The sequence below is a fragment of the Euwallacea fornicatus genome, chromosome 6, assembly GCF_040115645.1.
Source record: "Euwallacea fornicatus isolate EFF26 chromosome 6, ASM4011564v1, whole genome shotgun sequence".
NCBI classification, from domain to species: Eukaryota; Metazoa; Arthropoda; class Insecta; order Coleoptera; family Curculionidae; genus Euwallacea; species Euwallacea fornicatus.
The window spans coordinates 2,869,484-2,884,313 of NC_089546.1; the positions used below are offsets into that span (position 1 = coordinate 2,869,484).

Consider the following 14,830-nt stretch of genomic DNA (forward strand, 5'->3'; position numbering starts at 1 on the left):
GAGTTTTCCCGAGAGGAAAAAGTGTCTCATTACGTCTCCAATTCTGGCGTCTTCAAATTTTTAACGTTTTCGCACGAGGAAGTATAATGAATATAAAGTAATAAAATCACAAAATGGAAATTTTTATGCAAATCTATGTTGCAGTTATTTCATTGATTGCAACTGATTATTACGGTCAGGTAGAGATTGAAATTGAACATAAATAAGCACAATTGAAGAAATAAAGCAAAAAATTACGTTTCGTTTTGAAATGTGAGTAAAAATCAACACGTGGAATAAATGGATTTTAAAAAATTTAATTTTTGGACAAAGTGACGGAAAAATCACTTTCTGTGGGCGTATAATTGCGTCTGCTTCATCAATGCCCATTTTCTATCTAAATTTGAATAATGAAGTTTTAAATTACGTTTGGCTTTGATTGACCTTTCAAAGCAGTCAAAGTTGACATTGAAAAAAGATTAGAAAAGACACGACAGAAATAAATATCAAGTAATAAAAGTTGAAAATTTACAAATAAATTATTTTAGCGTCTCTTTTATCAGTTTAGGCAATCAACCTGCATTACCATTAATAACGATATTTTTTAACATATCAATATCAGTATTTTTCGATTGTCTGGAAAAATGGTCATTAATCAAATTTTACAATGCCACGCGACGCCAAAGTGTTCAATTAAGATCTTTCCTTCTCAACAAAACTCAACGTCGCAGAAAGAAACAGTCTTTAGGCACACCTAAGTTAATGCCTGACTGCCAATCACATTTTTAGAATTTAAAGTTTATTATCGTAGCATTTTTTGAGTTACCCTGTATAAATAAATTTTAAAACAGAACATACAAAAAATTTGATGAATTCGTAAATGAAATAAAAAAATAGGCGTTTCCATTTAAAGAAATGAACTTGATGGTCCTAACTTTTTTTGGGTCACTCTGTATACATAAGTTTATCATTAAAAAAACCGCAAGAAAAAATAAAAATCAACGGGTTTGAGCGTTTTTCCAAAAACCAAAACCCCTGATTTTTAGTTGAATTTGTTGCACTTAATTGCCGCCCACTGTAGCAACTGTTGCAACAAATCAAAATGTCGCAACGCAGATTTGCCGACAAATTTTTAGTAAGTAATCTTATTACTTACTTAATACTCATTACATATATTTCTGCTTTAACGCTACATATTCGAACTAACCCAAATTTATATAGTATGATATATAAACTTTTTGAAAATTAAATGATCATGATATTCTTCAAACTCGATTCAACGCTTTATGATATCTAGATCTTTAAAATGGTCAGCGAAAAGAGATTTATGTGAAAAATTGTAATAAAATTTCTTTCAAATTTACAAAATAAATTATTCCGTAATTAAATCAGACGAACTAGTTCAGAATATTAATGAATTTTTGAAATAATTCGAAATTATGTGTTAGGCAATTTGTGACTTGATTCGGAATTCTCAGAGGATTTCAAAGCAACTTTCATTGAAATAGTGGACTGATATTGACCAATATGAATAGAAAATTTTTTGAATATTTATTACTTTTATTACCTATACCAATACATTTTGTTGCAAGAGAGGTCATCTATACAATCTTATCTTAAACATTGTCATAAGATGTTTTCGAGACTTAAAAGAGGATTCCCACGGGTCTTAAAAATTCTTGCTTAAGCACTGGCAAATAAGGATTTTGAAAAGGGGAGTGAAAATATATAGCTCATTTACAAAGGGGTTGGCTACAGATTAATTTTCACGTGTTATCTTTTCGCGGAGATTCTCGCCTCATAAATATTTATTCGCAATCGGGCTCAAAGAAAACGCAAAAACCTCACTCTCCAGAGAAATTAAACCACTATTAAATTAAGAGCTTTTTAGAGGCACTTTTAGGAAAAATTAAAGCATCTTCGAGGGCGAATTCCGAAGGTTCCTATGAACAAATAGCTGTGGAAGATGTCGCATCTGGATATCTGTACAAGGAGAACGTTTCTCTCGAAACGATGCTTTAAAGCCAGCCAGAAACGAAAAACACGAAAATAAACTGGTTTCGGGGGGCACAAATGGAAGTAAAACGCATATAAAGTGAAAATTGTTGTTCGCTACTGCGACACACTCATGGAGTGAACATTGCGCCTCGTCGCACAGTTGTCAATATTCATTTATCAAGAAAATGACTCTATGGAGGGAGATAAGAGTCAAATTTATCGATCTCAGAGAGCTAGAGGGACTTAAATCAACTGCAAATTTATTTACCACATTTTTATGCTGCTGACGTCCTCCAAGTTAATACTAATCGCACAGAGACTCCTAACTGAGGAGAAATTATACTTTGATTATACCCCTTTGTATTCTGGCAGAGATACCTCGTTGGAATTTTGAATTGATAGAGCCTCATACTTCGTGCAAATTCAATGGCTTGTAAGGCCGGAGACGAGGCAACTGGGGAGTTCATAAGAAAAGTCAGGGTATGTTCTGATCCATTTCATCGTCAATATATTGAAATCTGCATGAAGGGCGTCATGAAAAAGGGAGAGAATGAAATATTTCTCCTTGCCGAAGGAATTGTCTTTCTCTCTCAATTTAGATCACACACTGCTTATTTCATATACAAAGTATCCCAGTTTTTTATAATAGGATTTTAACCGTGTATTTTATGGATAAAAATAACATTAGTTTGCTATATAAACTATATTCGCGAATGCTTTGTTACAGAAATAGAGGACGTGGCAGTTTTATATTTTATTAAATTTATTTTTTATAGCTCTAAAAGTTCTCCAGATATATAGCTCAAATTTTGAACATAAATCGCCCTTTAGGCTCTACTTGATTAGATGGTACTAAATGATCCTGAAAATCTACAGGGTGATATTTTTAGGGGGTTATGACCCATTTTAGTAGAGTAGGTTTGATGGATTTTTGAGATTTATAACATTCTACTGACATTATATTTTCTGATATACTACTATGGTGTAAACCGGAGTAAGAATTGATTTACTGACGATCTAAGAGTAAAGTGGATTTTTAACAAAAACGAAATAAGAAATAATAGTAGACAAAGGGACAACGGCGACTTTAAGAGCAGAATTAACTGGACAGCGATAATTTATTCGATAAAAAAATAATTGAAATCAATATCAAATAATTATTATAACGGAAATTGTTCGAAATAATCGCCATTTCGTTTAACACATGAATTAGAACGTCGCTGTAAAGACTGCCGAACATCTTTCGAATTCTGAGCAGTTATTCTAAGAGCAGAATATCTTATTCGCCTTCCTTCATAAACCCCAAAACACGAAAATCTAGAGGGGTTAAATTGGTCGATTAAGGAGGCCGCTGGTGCAATTTGTCCTCTATAACCTGTCCATATCTGTGGATGGTTTGCACTTAACCAGTTTGGCACCACCAGGGAATAATGTGAAGGATATTCGTCAAATTATACTAATAACTTACGCTCAAAATTTATGATAAATATCTCACAAACATTGGAAACTATAAAAAATAAATTGAAAAAAATATAAAATTTCAACACCTTATATTTCTATAACAAAGCATTTTTCGAATATAGTTCATATAGCAAAATGATATTATTTTCATGCGAAGAGTAAAAATCCTACATAAAAAAAATCGAACATCCTGTAGCACCTGGCAACAAGGTTTATATTTCGAAAATGTGCATCTTATCTCCCCAAACAAAATTGTTATATTCAGTGAACTAATAGGGCTGATTAGGTAATTTAATGATTTATCGTTAGGGTCTTAAATGAGAATTTATTGGAAAAGTTTTCAAAAGTGTAAAATATCTTTCAAGTTTGATATTGAGAAATTTAGGAAAGTATCATTTCGGGGTTGCCAGTCTGGATAGATAAGGGAGTTTGGTTTCGCAGTATTGTATTAATTTTCTATTCTAATTTAAACTCAAACAGATGGCGAAGTTTTTATGACAATAAATTATGGCGATCAAAAGCGACATAAAGCACTTCTCCAGCAAATTGCATTTCGTCGAATTAGCAAAGTTGCTCTGTTCGCACAGGACCCCTTCACGAATCGCTTTGAGGGGATCCGGGCTGTGAACTCGAAAGTCGTTTATTAAAATCGAGTTTGTAAATTGCAAACATTGCTGCATACTGATTGATGTTTTCTAAGCCCTTAATCCCTTTAAACGTCGAAGGAGATTTTCCAGAGGTAAACATTAACAACAGTTGGACATTTATTTCCTAATTTTATAAAGCGAGCAAGAGCGAAAATATGGGAGCGATGTAGTTGGCACTTTTATACAGCCAACTTCTTCAAATTCAAGTGTTTTCGCTTTAAATTGGGTTGTTCGGACGCTTTTGTAGCATTATTAGTTCGAGTGTCTTTAGGAGGCCGTAAAGGGTAGAAAAGAGTGGCAAAAGCACCTGGAAATAATCAAGAAACAAGGAGTGAATTTGAATTTTTCAGAGAGTTGGTATAATTTTTCTTATTCGTTCCAATGGTCACTTCTCATCGCTAACGTACAGCCACACTGATTTATATTAGGTCGTGTAGTATGAAATGAGTAGAATTGAATTAAAACTTTAGCCATTTTTTTTTTTTTCATATGAAATGTTTTTATTGTCAATCGAAATATGCACCACCATTATCAATACACTTCTGCCATTTAACGGGAAGTTCATTGATTCCCCTACTGTAAAAGCCTGCAGGCCGGGAGTCGATAAACTCGTGGAAGGCAGCTTTGACAGCCTCGTCGGAGTTGAATGTTTTCCCTACCAAGAACTTATCAAAATTTTGAAAGAAGTGGTAATCAGTGGGTGCTAAGTCGGGTGAATACGGTGGATGACGAAGAGTTTCCAATTCCAACTCCTGCAGCTTGGCCAAGGTGACTTGTGCGGTGTGTGGCCGAGCGTTGTCGTGCAACAATAGCGGTGCACTTCGATTGACTAATCTTGGCTGCTTAACCGTCAGTTGCCTCATCATTTCGGTCAGTTGTCGGCAGTAGACATCAGCCGTAATCGATTCACCAGGTTTCATGAAGCTGTGATGGATGACACCTGCGTTGGACCACCAAACGGGCACCATAAGCTTCTTTTGATGAAGATTTTTTTTCGCACAATGTTTTGGTGGTTCATCTTGATCCAACCACTGCGACGAACGTCTGCTATTGTCATATAGGATCCATTTCTCATCACAAGTAACAATCCGTTTCAAAAATGGATCGTTATTATACCGGCACAGCAAAGAAACACAAGCTTCGAGACGTCGTTCTTTCTGTATGTCGCTCAACTCATGCGGTACTCACTTGTCCAGCTTTTTCACCTCACCAATTTCAGCCAAATGAGTCAATATTGTTTTTTTGGTTACACTGAATATTAACGAAAATTCGAACGCACTTTGACGTGGATTCGCTTCCACCACGGCTTTCAGATGATCGTTATCCACTTGAGTTTCAGGTCGTCCACGCGGTTCATTTGTTAGGTCAAAATTGCCAGAACGAAATTTCATGAACCAACGAGATACTGTTTGCTGTGAAGTGACTTAAGTACCAAACACATCGTTAATATTGCAAGCCGTCTGAGCTGTTGTGGTTCCACGGTGAAACTCATATTTCATTAACACACGAATTTCACTATTTTGCATGGCTGCACAAAATTTTTTATAAAAATAAAAGTTTTCAATAATTTTTAACACTTTAAACTCTGATCGAAAGAGGAAGAATGTGCCTTTTCCACATAAAAAAGTGAAGTCCAAATATTGATTTAGAGTGAAGTTATTCGCAGTTGAATGTGGCATTTCAAGAATCTACTCATTTCATACTACACGACCTAATACATGTTTCAATTGCTGCCTCTTGCTAACACCTTGTAAGAAACTGGTGTGTTATAATCTTTCTTAACTTTTATTTTAACTTTCACTGTGGTCAATTTTACTCGAATTAGAAACGACCCTTCTCCTCCGTCTGAGGATGTTTACTAACTTTTACTAAAATTTGCAAACAGCCTCTTTCATGTACCTCAGAAGTAGTTTGCTTTGGTAAATGTAAATTTTGTAAAATCAATAAAATATCGCTGATTACCAGTTGAGCACTAACTGCGGATGGTTCGAATTTGAAAATTTTCCTGATAATTCCAGGCTCTCTTATGCTATTGCTGAAAGATAGTATGGTTTATGTCCCCAAAGTCCACATTCACGCAGCTTAATTTTGCCTGCTCGTATTCTAGAAAACGATTAGCGATCAAGCAATTTAAGGATCTTAATCTACGGAGCGTACTAATACTAAAGCGATTCTGATACTTACCGTTATGAAACTGTTTGCAACCCCCCCGTGATTTTTCGATAATATGTACTTAAGGTTTCATCACTGAACTGTCTCTCCTGCTGAGCTTTAGTCTGCTTCTTGGTGCTTATGTGCACGTCCGAATGAATTACACTACGGTTGATCAAGTAGTTTCCTTTACGACCCTGTTCTGCCAATGTAACCGCCTCTTCGTTTCCTCGAATTCCTGAATGTTCTAATGCAGTTTGTCCACCATTAGTTGTTCTGTCTTTGAAGTTACATGATCGAATCACCCTATATTCCAGGCTTTGTAATTTTATAGACAACACTCTTTGAAATAGATATTGAAACGAATTTAACTGCAGCAGGATTAGATGTATTGATACACATGTGTATTGCCATCCTTGAATTTTAGACGAAGCACATTCCTTAACAGCTCTTTTTCCTGGTAGTAAACATCTACTTCGCTAGACACAATAAGTTTCCAACGACACATACCGTGTGTAACATTGAACCTGGAACATCGTAATATCTCCAACAATAGTCTTTCTATAAAGAACTGTTTAATATCAAGTTTTAATCACTCTGAGGGGAAAATGTATTGGTGCTAAAGTCGAGTCCTTTCCGCCCCCGTTTGGGCGAAGAGGGATTAACTTTTTAATTTCAAATGGCAACCCCCATTTCTTTTACAGATTCGAATAATGCTGCCAAAAATAAGTTTTAAATATTTTATTTGATTCATGCTAGAAAAAATTGTAATTAACGATTCATATCAATTCATATCTTAAATGGCAACCTCCACTTTTAAAAAACTTCTATGAAACGAAAAATAATCCATATTAATAAAATGCGACAAATAAACAATAACGTAAACAAATAAAATATTTTATTGTCAATATTTTTTCACGTCGAAGTATTTGACCACAGAAGAGAAACTCGAAGTGGTTTTGGTGCATGGAAAACCTGGTAAGTATTGAAATAATGCTGTCAATCTCTACTCTCAGAGTTTTCCTAAAGATCTAGAATCCCACGTTTCTTTCTATCGTGCGATTAACAAATTTAATAATGTAAGGACTGTAAATCAGAAAAAAACACTCTTCCAGCTACTGTGTGTGGAGAAAACAATCAGATTGCAGTCCTAAATGCTGTGGCTTTTAACCCAGAAATGGGCACAGAGAAATAGCAGAATTGTCAGGAATGTCTCATATGAGTGTGTGGAGAATGCCGAAAGATGCACAAGTTTCATTCTTATCATTTTTCTTTACGCCAACGTCTCTACGAGGTAGTTTTTCTAAATAGAATAAACTTTTATGGATGGGCATTTGGATAGATAGAACGAAATCCCAATTTTGACCATTGTCAATTATTTTCTGACGAGTCATCATTTACAAATCATGGTACCGTTGGTAGGCATCACATGCATCACCACAGTGTTGAAAATCTGCATTGGCTTCGACAAGTTGAGCACCAGCGTTCTTGGATTGTCCAAGTGGAATCATTGGCAGTAAACTCATCAGATTCGCTGTAATTGAAGGCAACTTGAATGCTGAAATGTATCGGAATATTTTAGAAAATAAACCGTCCATATTACTCCAGGACTTCAACGTAGAAGTGTGTCAGAATATGTAGTTTCAACATAGAGGTTCTTTTGCTCATTATTCTGCTGTAACACGGGAAGTTCTTGACCGTAATTTTAATGGTTGGTGAATCGGCAGATCGTGTCCGGTGAATTGGCCTGCTAAACCTCCAGATCTTACTTCGTCGGATTTTTTTTTGTAGGGACATCTCAAATATCAGATTTATAAAGAAATACCTGCCACACGTGAGGATATGATTCTGCGAATTTAAATGCTTGTGTCGATGTTTCAGAAGACACACGTCGTAGACGTGAAGAGTACTTGAAAACACGCATAAATAAGTGAATTGAAGTTCGAGAATACAATTTTGAACATTTGTTTAAAATAAAAGCTATACAAAAATCCTCGTTTTAATTCATTCTAAAGCAGACATCATCAAACCTTTCAGTAAATCATAAGTGAAAAACAAATTGAATTTCGTTAATTACAGTGTCCTCTATCATGAATCGAAGAACATGTTCGAACAATTTTTTCGTATTTTTAGCCGTATTATCCGAATTCATAAAAAAATGAGGGTTACAATTTAAAATTAAAAAATTAACACCCACCCCTCCCACATGGGAGTCGGAGGAGAGTCGCCTTTAGCATCAATACATTTCCCTTTCAGAGTGATTAAAGCTTGATACTAAGCAGTTTTTTATCGGATGCCTAGTATTCGAAATATTTCGATATTTTAGATTAAATCAGACACACTGTATGTCTTCTCGTATCCTGATTTTTTTTTATTAGCTCAGCCAGCTCATTCTATACAGGGTCTCCTCGAATTACGTGGCCAAAATAATACCGCAGATTGTTTGAGTGAAAATAAGTCGATTTAACTAAACTTCCCTCAGTCCAAAAGTTGATAATTATGGAGCTACAGGGTGTTAAAGTTGAAAAAAAAAATCACATTTTCTTTAATATCTTTCGATTTCTTTGAGTTAATTTCACGAAATTTCATATTTGAGGGTGTTTTAGGATACGAAATTCAAATTTATTAACGATTTAGTTGTTTCTTCTAGGGGGCGCCACAAGCGACCATTAGGACACATTTAAATCTCTGTAACTTTTTCGTGCCACGGTGTATATTATTTTGGTATTTAAAAACCTTTTTCCCTACCTTTTATACTTGGAAAAAGGTATACTTTATTGACCTCGTTAGAAGCAACGGTTTTGGAGAAAAATGCATCTAAGCCTGTTGATGCATGCAAATTACCTTAAAATTATTTTCCGTTAAAAAAAATAAAGTTTTTCAAAAATAATTATTAGTAAAGGTATAACAATAAGTTTTCAAAATCAGATATTATTAAATAGAAAACAAAAATAATAATTAACAAAGAAACAACAACAAGCGAGAATAACACTTACTAATTAATTAAATTATTATTGGCCATACTTATGGATATTTACAGGAACAAGAAGCGAAACTGAAAAGAAAAACTGAGGGCTAAATAAAAAAACTGACATTTAAGAAACAAATTCAAGTGTTAAAATGTCAATTAAAAACATAGCCAACTGAGTTATTTACTTAAAAGCGCTAACGCAAATATGCAGCGCATTAGAATTATGCGTTTTTCTCCAAAACCGTTGCTTCTAGCGACGTCAATAAAGTATACCTTTTTCCAAGTATAAAAGGTAGGGAAAAAGGTTTTTAAATACCAAAATAATATACACCGTGGCACGAAAAAGTTACAGAGATTTAAATGTGTCCTAATGGTCGCTTGTGGCGCCCCCTAGAAGAAACAACTAAATCGTTAATAAATTTGAATTTCGTATCCTAAAACACCCTCAAATATGAAATTTCGTGAAATTAACTTAAAGAAATCGAAAGATATTAAAGAAAATGTGATTTTTTTTTCAACTTTAACACCCTGTAGCTCCATAATTATCAACTTTTGGACTGAGGGAAGTTTAGTTAAATCGACTTATTTTCACTCAAACAATCTGCGGTATTATTTTGGCCACGTAATTCGAGGACACCCTGTATAACTTTTGAGTGATTTTCAATTTTAGAATCGATCGACATCAAAAGTTTTAATTGCATGTCAAAACATAGACACTACGACAAAGAAACCTACCTGAATATAAATCCTGACTATAGACGTAGGGATTGCCTACAAATTGCAATCTTTCAACATTAATTGGTGGTACAGAATTGGTTCACCCGACAACGAAACCTAAACGACTATATACCTGACAAAGCAGATCTTATTTTTTTTTATTTGAGCAATCGCTACAGATGTCCACCTACTTCTTTAACGACTGTTACAGACCAACAACCGTTTTTTTACGCTCGATAATTTTAAATATTTTCAACAAATTGCGACTTTTTAATGTTGATTTATAAAGCAAAATAGTTCTACAGGCGAAAAAATCTACACGACTACAAAAAAGTCTACTTAAATATGATAGAATAGAAAAACGACCTATTTACTACTCGATAGTCTTAACCAATATTTATTATTATTTATATTTTATTTATTATTATTTATATGTTATCTATTAGTATTATATATTTCACTAATTTTTGACCATGTTTTGTACAGCTAAATTCGGAGACCCAGACCAGAAAACCTAATCGATTGCAAATCTGACAAGATAAGCCATATTAAAAAAAATCAGATTTTCCATTCGATTAGAATAACTATTTTTTCCACTTGATAGTTTAAAATACTTTCTACAAAATTATGAATTTCACCAGTAATTTGACGCTCAGAGTAAGAAACTTGAACACACATGTATCAAGAGTTGATCAGATCATAAATGTGCCAAGATGGCTAATAATTTTCAAAAAATCATTATAGTTTATGTTTTTTGTTATTTTGTGTAAGTAAAACTGAAGTGAATCTTAATTAAAAATTAGTTCCAGTTGTGACTTTTTTACTGCTGAAGACTTCTGGATATTCACTATGAAATTACATGTTTTCAATATTGATTTGAGGAGCAACAGCTACTCGAAAAGAGGAGGAAACCTAAATAACCACGTGTTTAAAATAATGTTTCTAATTTTCAAAACTTATAAAATTTACTAGAAGTGAGGTAATATAATGATTTTATGCTGCCACATTGCTGTAAATATTCCTAGAAAATTGCAAATATTCTACAGCGATTTTTATACCAAGACGTAGTTGTTCAGACTAGGGAACCTGAGAAAATAGAAATCGGCCCAGACGGAATATAATTTTAAAAAATTCATAACTCGTTCAACTTTCAAGTAAACTTTCAATATTGATTTGTCGAAGGGTGGAAAAAACGACGAAACCTAAAGGATTACAAATCTACGCAGATGAACCTTGATTGTCGAAAAATGTTCCATTTTATAAAAAAATAGTATAAACGAACTTTTTACTACTCTATAGCTCCAAACATTCTCTATAGAGCCACAAATTCTCCGACAGGATTTTTAAAGAAATATGTATTCGCGTAGATAAAGAAACGTGAATGACCACAAACCTTCCAAGAAAAAGCTACTCGTATCTTCTGTTTGCATTGAAATAGAGTTACGATTTTCTACTGGTTGATAGCTCTAAATATTATTTACAAGCTGCAGGATCGATATTAATTTTAGAGCAAAGTATAGTCGGGAACACGAAAAAAGCTAAATAACTACAAATCAAAGCACACGACTTAAAAATAGCAAAATTTTTACCACCCGAAGTCATTAAAATTAGTAAATTCACTGATGTTATATATTTAAAGCCCTTTCTTATCCAATTTCCTCAAAAAACCCTTTCCACAAATTCTTGTTTGTGGAGGGTAAGCTTATCATCCCTATCGCTTATGGCCCTTATTTTAATCCTATGCAACTTAAGGTTAACAAAAACACGTCAATTTATTAAAATTAATTAATTAAATTGTGTAAATTCAGACTTTCGTCGTTATGTTCCTAATTTCTTGATTATCTTTCATCATTTTTATCGGGTAATATGTGTTGATGTGTATTACGCCCTACGCCTCCAATTTGGTCATATTTAAATAACATTTTTCAGGCTGCAATAAAACACACTAATCTATTAAAACCCATTAATTTAATGGCATGGCTTAGGAGTTCCTTTAACAAAATTTTGTGCCTGAATTTTTTTACTCCCCAAAGATTTTCGTATTAGTCATATTTAAATGCAGAGTTCAAAAAAACATATGAAATCCATCGAAATCCATTTATCGAGTGGCGTAACACCAGAGTGAAATATAACCGTATAGAGAAAGAACTATTGACGACCATTAATCAGAAAGTATAAAAAAATATTTTTAAAATACAGGGTGTTATTTAAGTGCATGATCAAACTTCAAGAGGTGATTCTTTGAATTTCTAAGACGAAAAGTTTATATAAACATAGCTTCGAGAATGCTTCATGATCAAAATATACGATGTCCAACTTAAAAAAAAAAATCGTTATTCGTAAAAATATTAATAATTCTTTAGCCGATTTTGTTCAAATTTAGTAGTGTTGGTTATGATTAGTAGTGTTATTCACGTGCCACCGATTGTTTAAACTTTTATATATTTTTCGCATTAAGCATAGTCATGGCCACCCAGATCACCAGATTTAAGTCCGTTAGATTTCTTCGTTTTGGGGGCATGTAAAATCTTTTATTTATAGAACTCCGGTCAATACTGAAGGACAATTAATCCAACGAATAGGAGATTTATATAATCAGATGAGGTACACATTCACTGGGAATATTTAAACATATTCGGCAATCGATGTTAAGACGAGCTAATGTTTACATTGAAGTTGAAGAAAGATATTTTTAGCAAATATTGTGAGTTTCGTAAAACTTATTGTTAAATAGTTTTTCTACAAAAAAAATTGCGTATCGTTCGTTTAAATGTAGTTTTAATAAACCGTTCATTACCGTACCTATGTTTATATATATATATATATATACCCTTCAAATTAAAATTACTTAAAAAATCATTCCTTGAAATTTGGCCAAGAACTTAAATATTGTACTGTATGTATCTAATTTCCTTTCTATAAATGAAAGACTTTACATGCCCCCAAAAGAAAAAATCTAACGGATTTAAATCTGGTAATCCTGGTGCTATGACTGCATAGTGCGAAAAAAGTATTAAACGTTTAAATTAGTCAGTAGCACATAAACAACAATAATCACCATAAATAACATTGCCAAATTTTAACAAAATCAGGTAAAAGATTATTAAGATTTTCATGAAAAACCAATTTTTTAATAAAAGTTCGACAGCCTGTATCTTGAAAACGAGGCATTACAGGATCTATGTTTATATAAGCTTTTCGTCTTAGAATCACGCATAGAATCACTCCTTGAGGTTTGGCCATTTACTTAAATAACACTCTTTCTAATTACTTCTACTAGACATGTTATGGTAACGGAACTTGCAATGAGCGATAATCCTAGATGTTCTATACACAATACTAATTTTAAATGATTATTTATAGAGCAACATAGAAGGACTCAAAGAGAGACATGCAGCACAAGAGTAACCTTATCTTCAATTAATCTTTGGTACAGTGAAAAAATGAAATGAAACCAAACTCTAGCTCTATCCTCAAAGTTATTACTACCCCAAAATTGGGGAATTTCACAAACACTAAACAGGACGTTTCAGCTTAAATCTCTGGATATTTATGGGCAGCCATAAAAGAAGTTTTCCTTATCTGAAACTGCATTATTCATCGGATGCTGTTTATTCGGGACAAAATGCCGGATTTGGATGGGGCGGGTAAAAACAATCCAGAAAGTTTCCGGATTATTAACATGGTTCAATTCATTGCCATTTACTGTGCCAATGGATTAATATTTATATGACCCCAAGAAACTTGCAAAATATAGGCATTTCTATATTACAGTCGGGATATAAAAAGGGCTGATTCAGATGAATATTTTATTGAAACGCCTCGAGAATTGGAATAAAACTTGGATGTTGCTGACAAATCCCGGAAATAAGTTGAAATTTTAGAGGATGTATGAAAGGGAGTCTTACTTTTTGAATGTAATGAAATCAACCCCCGGGACGGGGTGTCGTTAAGAGTGGCACTTTCAATTTCAAAGCGGCCGCCAAGAGTAAACACAGAAAATTACGCATTCTCCGTAATCCAAATCTCATCCAGTGTAGACTCTCGAAGGCAACAACCACCAAATAAACATCCAAAATTTGCATGTCTAGCCGAAGAATTAATCTTTCCACTTAACCGAATCCTGAATACATTTATAATGAAGTTGGCTGGATTTGAACAGGAGTTTTTGTCCTAAAAACCTAAGAAACTAAATTGATTGAGCTCTGAGAAAACAATTTTCCCTCCACAAGGCTTCAGTGATTGTTTCGCTGGGAACTAGACAAGCCATCAAGGGAGAGTGTGATAATGCTTTTAGACACATTTCAGGAGGTAAGACGAGAATAATACATGGGCGTAGGAGGCTTTTCCTTGTTTATATACATATGTATGTAATTTAATACTTGAGGAATTCGTACGTATCCTTCTACACAAATTAAACTCATATTAGTCTGGGCATGTGTCGGAATTAAAAGTTTGAGCCAAGAAGCCCAGTGAAGCGTCAAAATCAATATAATCATGTTATGGTGACGCGTATAGAATAATGAGATATGATGGAACTTGAACAAGCCAATTGAATAAATAGTCGAGATTCTATATAAAATTTGTCGATAGAAGAAAATGTTAAGTTTGAAATAGAACTAAATTCACGATAAACTTACCGTTGAGAAAGATTTTCCCTTTTTTCTGTACAAGTAAAAAGTGATTCCCTGAGCTCAAATTGTGTTGGACAGAGCTAGTTTATAATGCTTCCAATTAAATGTAAGTGATAAGGTTTCCTTCTTTAAAAAAAAATGTTCCGCCTCTGGAAAGATCCTTATCGAAAATCGACATCATACCATACAATGTTGACTTTGTCATCAGATACTTTCGTTTATGTTTGATTTTCCGGCGAAAAGGATTTAATTTCCAGCATTTCCGGGCCTAA

General features: G+C 33.7%; 1 pseudogene; it reads right to left on the bottom strand.

The window, feature by feature from the left end:
* Positions 1-4,572: 4,572 nt before the first annotated feature.
* Positions 4,573-5,745, bottom strand: LOC136339668 (histone-lysine N-methyltransferase SETMAR-like; annotated as a pseudogene).
* Positions 5,746-14,830: the final 9,085 nt, after the last annotated feature.